General features: G+C 53.5%; 1 pseudogene; it reads right to left on the bottom strand.

Annotated features, from left to right (window-relative positions):
• Nucleotides 1–531: 531 nt before the first annotated feature.
• LOC135565374 (cytochrome P450 1A3-like) lies at nt 532–2,322 on the bottom strand (annotated as a pseudogene).
• Between the last annotated feature and the right edge of the window lie 5,094 nt (nt 2,323–7,416).

Here is a 7,416-nt window from a genome sequence, read left to right as displayed (position 1 = left end):
ATAAAAAGTGAAGGCATTATTTACAATGCCAACAAAGGTTGTTTTAAATAATTGCACCAATGGCAAGTTTATAGCTTATTTACTCGGGGCGGCAGGGTAGCCTAGTGGTTAGAGCGTTGGACTAGTAACCGGAAGGTTGCAAGTTCAAACCCCCGAGCTGACAAGGTACAAATCTGTCGTTCTGCCCCTGAACAGGCAGTTAACCCGCTGTTCCTAGGCCGTCATTGAAAATAAGAATTTGTTCTTAACTGACTTGCCTGGTTAAATAAAGGTAAAAATAAAATAAAAACTCATGAAAACGTGCTCACTTTGTGTGCTGCTTGTTTTTGTAGTAGAAGTCCAAGTCTTGTACACAGGTAAGTGATGATATCCAACCCTATCTTATCTAGCTAGTAGTGTTACAGATGTACTCTTTGATCAGCCAAATACCGATGTCCTCTCCTAATGATTGGCTTGTATATTAGCTTGTGAATGCATGCATGGGTTGTCAATGAGAGGCCAACACACTCAAGAAAAGAGAGCACAAGTTAATTGATTTTCAGCTTTTATTTCAGTAGCTACCTAGATAGCTACCAACAACACAATGCATAGTGTATACAGTTGGGGTTTTAGTTTTCAAGAGTCCTTCGTTACATTATAAAATGTTGACATTTATAACACAGTCAGTAATACATACGTATTTTGGTGTCCTGAAAAAGCCACCACAATATATACACATTTTAGGCACATTTCAAAAAAGGACTTTCCAAATTACATCTAGGCTTAAAAATGTACACAAACAATCAATCACATGTTGGTGGGATACAAACATAGCTTCAGTGTGTTGTGTCCACATTTGACTGATTTATTCAGTGGAATAAAAATATCTAGCTTAGAATTGGGAGGATACATCCATTCAACTCTGTCTGTGACCACCTGAACAATAACTAAAAAAGTACGAGAACAGGCACTTTATGATGTAGGTTGTAATATGTTTGCCTCAAAAAATTCTGTAGCAAAAAATTAGACCCAAACATAGAACTAAAAACAATGCTCTTTAAAACCCCGTCATGGGTTTATGTATATGTTTTAAAGATGTATCCTCTTTAAAGCGATCTGATACAGTATATGAGCTGTGATCAAGGCAAGAGGAGCAGTAAAACACGATGATGTAGAACAAAAAGGCAGCTAAACAGCTACAGTATCTCCTGAAGCAACACCTGACAAACTCTAGGAGGCCCTGTGGTATGCTGGTCATAGAAACTAATCAACTCTATGAGTTTGTGAAGGTCCTTTATCCAATACAACACTTGTTTGGAATCCCCCTACATACCATTTCAGATTATAATTTTATCGATATCAAATTGTCTACAATTTGACTCAGTTTTCCCTCACTGTTAATTATCCAATGAATCAAGAGAGGTGTCAAGCCCAGTCGTTCCTAGAGAGAAAATGTACCCTCTGACATTTAAATCTGAACTCATCTCATGCCATCAAGTATGTAGGGCTAACTATAAATCAGTTATAGTGATGTTGAGAATCATAAATGTGACCATGGCCCTCACTCCTCCTGCCCCCATGGCCGCAGGCTAGCCTTCAGCTGACAGCGCTTGTGCTTCATGGTGAGGCCGTACTCTGGGGTCATGTCCAGCGGGTGCCCAGGTTTCTCCTGGAAGCGCAGCCTTTGGAGCAGGATGGCCAGGAAGAGGTAGACCTCGTTGCGTCCGATGGCCTCACCGATGCAGCGGCGCTTGCCCATGCCGAATACGAGCACCTTCTCCCCTCCAGCTTGTTGAGTTCTGTGCCATCAGCACTCAGGAAACGGTCAGGGTTGAATAAAGAAGGCTCCTTCCACAGCTCCCTGAAGAGCACAGAGGTAACAATTTACATTAGGTTCTTGTTATACCTGTGTAGTAACTGTAATTACTACATTAACAACACTGTTGTTGCACAGTAGTTGCATAGTAATAGGGTTGAGAACTTTTAGTTTAAAAATACTACTCACGGGTCATGGTTGACCTGCCACTGGTTGATGAAGACACAGGTGTCCTTGGGAATGAAGTAGCCATTGAGGGATGTATCCTTGATCGTGCTAAAAGAATATTGACAATACCAGTCAGACCATGCCATATGTGTCTATAATGTGTAACTGATATTGTAAATGTCTGTTTGGCTGATATTGTAAATTTGTGTTTTGAGCAGGTGCAAGTGCAACTCACCAGTGTGGGATGGTGAACGGCAGGAAGGAAGAATGCCGGAAGATCTCCAGGATGAAGGCTTCCAGCAGAGGTAAGTTGATTTTGTCTGAGAGACGGGGAGTGCGAATCATTCCCACCTTTTCCTCTGTTGCGACCCGCACAGACAGCTGTGTGTTATGTGCTAGGCTAGGAGGTGGTTGTGTTGTACTGACCAGTACCCGGTGTTCGCGGGGTCCGACATGTCAATCAACCTGCTATCTGCCAATCACGGGAATGCCTGGAATGTTCTGATGCCGGGCATCCTGGTGGTTGGCGGAGTGGCGTGGAGGGGGGTTGGGCAGGGGGGTGGAGCATTGGAAGTTAAGACCAGGTTCAGCCTTTGTTCTCTCTCTCTTACGTCTGGGCTTCACAAGAGAAGGTCACGATTGGCTTGTGGGTTATCTGTCATCTATTTGGCGTGTGCTACGGCCCAAACAGTAGCCTGTGTAAAGTTGGTTTAATAAACCGTCAATTCGCAAACTCAAGCCTCTGTCTGGACAATTGTTCATTTATGATCTAGTCAGGTCATTACATTGGTGTCAGAAGTAAAAACGTTGATACAAGTTAGCCAGCTAGCTAGCTGACTTATGTGGCTAGCTACCGTAGGTGAGAACGGGGATTGAAAATGCTTCGAGGGAATCCGAAAGTGAAGGTGGAGGTAGGGGACGATTATGGCCAAGGAGGTGCGTGTGAATGGACGTCGGGGGTTCTGTCTGAGGAGATCGCCAGGGCGTCGGAGCGCAGAGGCCGCTTGAGGGAGGACGTTAGAGTGATGGCGTCTGAAGCGGGCATGAGTGCTTCGTCGAGTGTATTTCGCGCGGATTCTGGTGGGCGGACCGAAGTGTCGACGCGGCGTGACGAGGAATCTGGGGCTCAGGATGTAAACAAACATGGCGGCGCCCAGTTCCCGGCTGCGTCCGTATCTGTTAAGACCCCGAAGTATTCCGGTAAGGCGGATTGGGAAGCTTTTCATGCTCAGTTTGAACTGTTAGCTCATTTTAGGGGGTGGTCGGATGAAGAAAGGGCACTGCAGTTGGCTTTATGCCTCACGGATGAAGCTCTGGCCTGTTTGATATTGATTAGCCCCGAGGACAGGCATGATTATGGTGCTCTAGTGGGAGCACTGAGGAGGCGCTATGGACAGTGTGTACAGCCCGGGCTACTGCGCTCCGAACTGAGTAATAGACGCAGGCAGCCTGGAGAGCCTCTACGGGTGCTAGCTAATGACATTGAGAGCCTCTCTCGGCGGGCATATGCTCACATGCCCCCCTCCGTGCAGAGCGAGCTAGCACGGGACCAGTTCATACAGGCGCTCTCCCCTACGGAGCTGCGCATACAGACCCAGCTGGCTCATCCTGAGTCATTGCAGACAGCCTTGGAGATGGCTTTGGAGAGGGAGCTGGTGTGGGCTGGGGCTTCAGCTGGGGCTTTGGTGGGGGTGCAGGGAGACACACCCTCTGTGCGAGCTGGGGGCAGAGCAGCCCGGAGCCGGAAAAGCCTGCTTGGGTGGCCGAAATGACAGAACTCATTCGGGCTGTGTCGCACAGGCGGCACGAAACACAAGCCCTGGTCCCAGGGTCTGCTGGGGTTGTGGCCAGCCAGGCCATCTGCGCCGAGATTGCCCCATGTCCCCCAGAGCTCAGGGAAACGGCTCGGGGTCCGCATAGACCGGGTAGTGCGGACCCCTGGCTTTCTATCCCAACCACCATCATCTTCAGGAGGAGCCCACCGGCACAGACGGGAAGCAAGGCTCCACTTCCCCCAGAAGCAGACGAGGGCAAGCGGATGGAGCCTGTTGTTGTGGTGGGCCGGACCTGTGTTGGGGACTTTTGTCATGTCCCTGTCACTGTGGAGGGGGTGCCCTGCTCCGCCCTGGTGGACACTGGGTCCACAGTAACCCTGGTGAGGCCAGATATTGTGCCAGGTTGGACTCAGTGTGAGCCTACAACTGTGCAGCTCCGCACAGTCACAGGTGAGCTGGCACCCATGAAAGGGAAGGGAATAATGACTCTGACAGTAGGGGGCAGGACTGTGCGTCATCCTGTGTGGGTGGCGGCTGTGCAGGACCCTTGTATCCTGGGGTTGGACTTTCTTAGGAGCACAGGCTGCCAGTTAGACCTAAATAGGGGCACACTGAGCTTCCAGGGAGGGACGGAAGTCACCATGGCCCCCTAATGTCACATTCACTCAACCCAACAAACCCTTTACTCCAACAGTTAAAGCAGCAGAGACTCATGGCTGCGCCCCTCCCCCACAGCTGTGTGTGACTTTTCCCCAGTCCCCCCTGTCACCTACGGCGGTGTGTTACATTCCCCCAGCTACCTCCATGACACAGCCCTCTGTGAGCCCGGGCCGGACCCCCCCAGCCCAGCTACCCCAGATGGGAGAGGAGAGGACACTGTCTGCAGTGAGGGAGATATGGGGGAGGAACTGTGTTGGTCTTGACCCCGAGCAGCAGGGACGGTTGTGGCAGTTGCTGTTTGAATTCAGAGACAGCTTTGCGTTGAGTGAGGAAGAGGTGGGTCAGACCCATCTGGTGCAGCATGAGATCGACACAGGTGATGCTCGACCCATCAAGATGCGTCCCCGCCGTATCCCGCTGGCACGCCAGGAGGCGGCAGACAAGGCTGTGTTGGAGATGCAGCGGGCAGACTTCATTGAGCCCTCAGACAGCCCCTGGGCGGCGCCAGTCGTCATGGTTCCGAAGAAGGGGGGCAAGCTGAGGTTCTGTGCGGACTACAGGCGGCTGAATGAGGTAACCAGGAAGGACTCATACCCCATACCACGTATCGATGAGTCGCTGGACCTGGTTAGGGGTCCTCCTGGTTCTCCTCACTAGACCTCCGCAGCGGCTACTGGCAGGTGCCCCTCTCCCCAGAGGCCAGAGCAAAACTGCGTTCTCCACTAACAGAGGACACTGGCAGTTCAAGGTCCTGTGCTTTGGCCTGTGCAACGCTCCAGCTACTTTTGAGCGTTTGATGGACAGGGTGCTGGATGGCATCCCCCGACAGCAGTGTCTGGTATACCTCGATGACATCCTGGCCCATGGCAGCTCCTTCCAGTCAGCCCTGGGGCGCTACGGCGTGTGCTGGAGAGGGTGGCTGCCGCAGGTCTGAAGCTCCACCCCGAGAAGTGCCACTTCATGAGGAGAGAGGTGTCCTTCTTGGGCCACCGAGTGGGGAAGGAGGGGATCAGCACCATGGAGGACAAGGTAGGGGCTGTCAGAGACTGGCCCACCCCCACCGACCAGCGTCAGCTGAAGAGCTTCCTGGGCCTGGCCTCGTACTACAGGAGGTTTGTATGGGGCTTCTCAAGCGTTGCTGCTCCACTGAACCGCCTGCTGCCGAAGGACAAGGCTTTCACTTGGACAGTGGAGTGTGAGGAGGCGTTCAACACCCTCAAACGTGCACTGATCGAGGCCCCCGTGCTCGCCCCCCCTGACCTCACCTTGCCCTTTATCCTGGACACAGACGCGAGAAATGTGGGCATGGGTGGGGTGCTGGCCCAGGTGGGGCCAGAGGGGGAGAGAGTGGTGGCGTACTTCAGCAAAACATTTGACAAACATGAGCGCCGCTACTGTGTCACCCGGCGGGAGCTCTTGGCTGTTGTGGCTTCCGTCAAACACTTCAAGTACTACCTGGGTGGTCTGCCCTTTACTGTAAGGACTGACCACTCTGCTCTCCAGTGGCTCATGTCTTTCAGAGAGCCAGAGGGGCAGGTGGCACGCTGGTTGGAGGAGCTTCAGCCGTATGACTTCACGGTGGTGCACAGGGCAGGGGCACGCCACTCCAACGCCGACGCCATGTCCCGTCGGCCCTGTACTGCAGACGGCTGCCGCCACTGTGAACGGAGAGAGGGACGGGAGAGAGAGCTGCGGGCAGAGGAGGGTGTCTGTGCCACAGTGTGTCGGGCGAGCGGGCCTGTCTGCTGTGAGCTGCAGACTGTCGACGTGGCTGAATGGCGGCAGCAGCAGGGACGGGACACAGACCTACAGCCAGTGCTACAGTGGGTAGAGGCGCAGGTGAGGCCACCATGGGAAGAGGTGACAGCGCTCTCACTCGCGACCAAAGGGTTGTGGTCGAAGTTTGAGAGACTGCGGCTGGCTGATGGCGTGCTACAGCGGGCATGGAAGGAGTCAGCTACGGGAGAGGAGAGGTGGCAGGTGGTGGTCCCAAAAGCATTGCGGGAGGCTGTGCTCCAGAGTACTCATGGGGGGGGTGGGGACTGGACACTTTGGGGTCACAAAAACACTGCGCCGTCTCCGTCAGGGCTTCTACTGGGGGCAGCACAAGAGGGATGTGGAGGACTTTTTGTCGCCGCTGTGACAACTGCACAGCGAGAAAGGGCCCCCAGGCCGCTCTCATGCTCAGCTCCAACAGTTCCCAGTGGGGGCTCCCATGGAGAGGGTGGGAGTGGATGTAGTTGGGCCGTTCCCCACCACAGACAGTGGAAACCGCTGGGTGCTCACGGCCATGGACTATTTCACAAAATGGCCCGAGGCCTATGCTCTGCCTGACCAGGAGGCAGAGACCATCGTCGACGCCCTGACAGCGGGGATGTTCAGCAGGTTTGGAGCTGCAGAGTCCATCCACAGCGACCAAGGCAGAAACTTTGAGTCCCGTGTGTTCGCCACCATGTGTGAGAGGCTGGGTATGCACAAGACCCGCACTACTCCTCTCCATCCTCAAAGTGATGGCCTTGTGGAGCGCTTCAACAAAACGCTTGGACAGCAGCTGGCCATCGTCTCTTCCAAACACCAGCGTGACTGGGACAAGCACCTGCCTATGGTCCTCATGGCATGCCGCTCCGCTGTCCAAGACTCCACCTCCTGCACGCCTGCCCTCCTCATGCTGGGGAGAGAGATCCGCACCCCTGTGGAGATGGCGTTTGGTCGGCCCCTGGATAGCCCTCATGTTCCTCCGGGGCCGGAGTATGCCCGGAGACTCCAGGACCGCTGAGACAGCCCACACCTTCGCCAGAGAGCAGCTGGTGAATGCAGGTGTGAGGCAGAAAAGGAACTATGACGTGCACACCCGGGGAAGGCACTTTGTGGCTGGGGAGCTGGTCTGGGTCTACAGCCCCTAAGGAAAAAAAGGCAGATGCCCCAAGTTGGACAGTCACTGGGTGGGACCCTGCAGTGTCCTGGAGAGGGTAGGGGAGGTTGTGTACCGGGTGCAGCTTCCTCCCAGGGGGAGAAAGG

Source organism: Oncorhynchus nerka, linkage group LG27 (assembly GCF_034236695.1).
Source record: "Oncorhynchus nerka isolate Pitt River linkage group LG27, Oner_Uvic_2.0, whole genome shotgun sequence".
In the NCBI taxonomy this organism is placed as follows: Eukaryota; Metazoa; Chordata; class Actinopteri; order Salmoniformes; family Salmonidae; genus Oncorhynchus; species Oncorhynchus nerka.
This window is presented reverse-complemented; position numbering and strand designations above follow the sequence as displayed.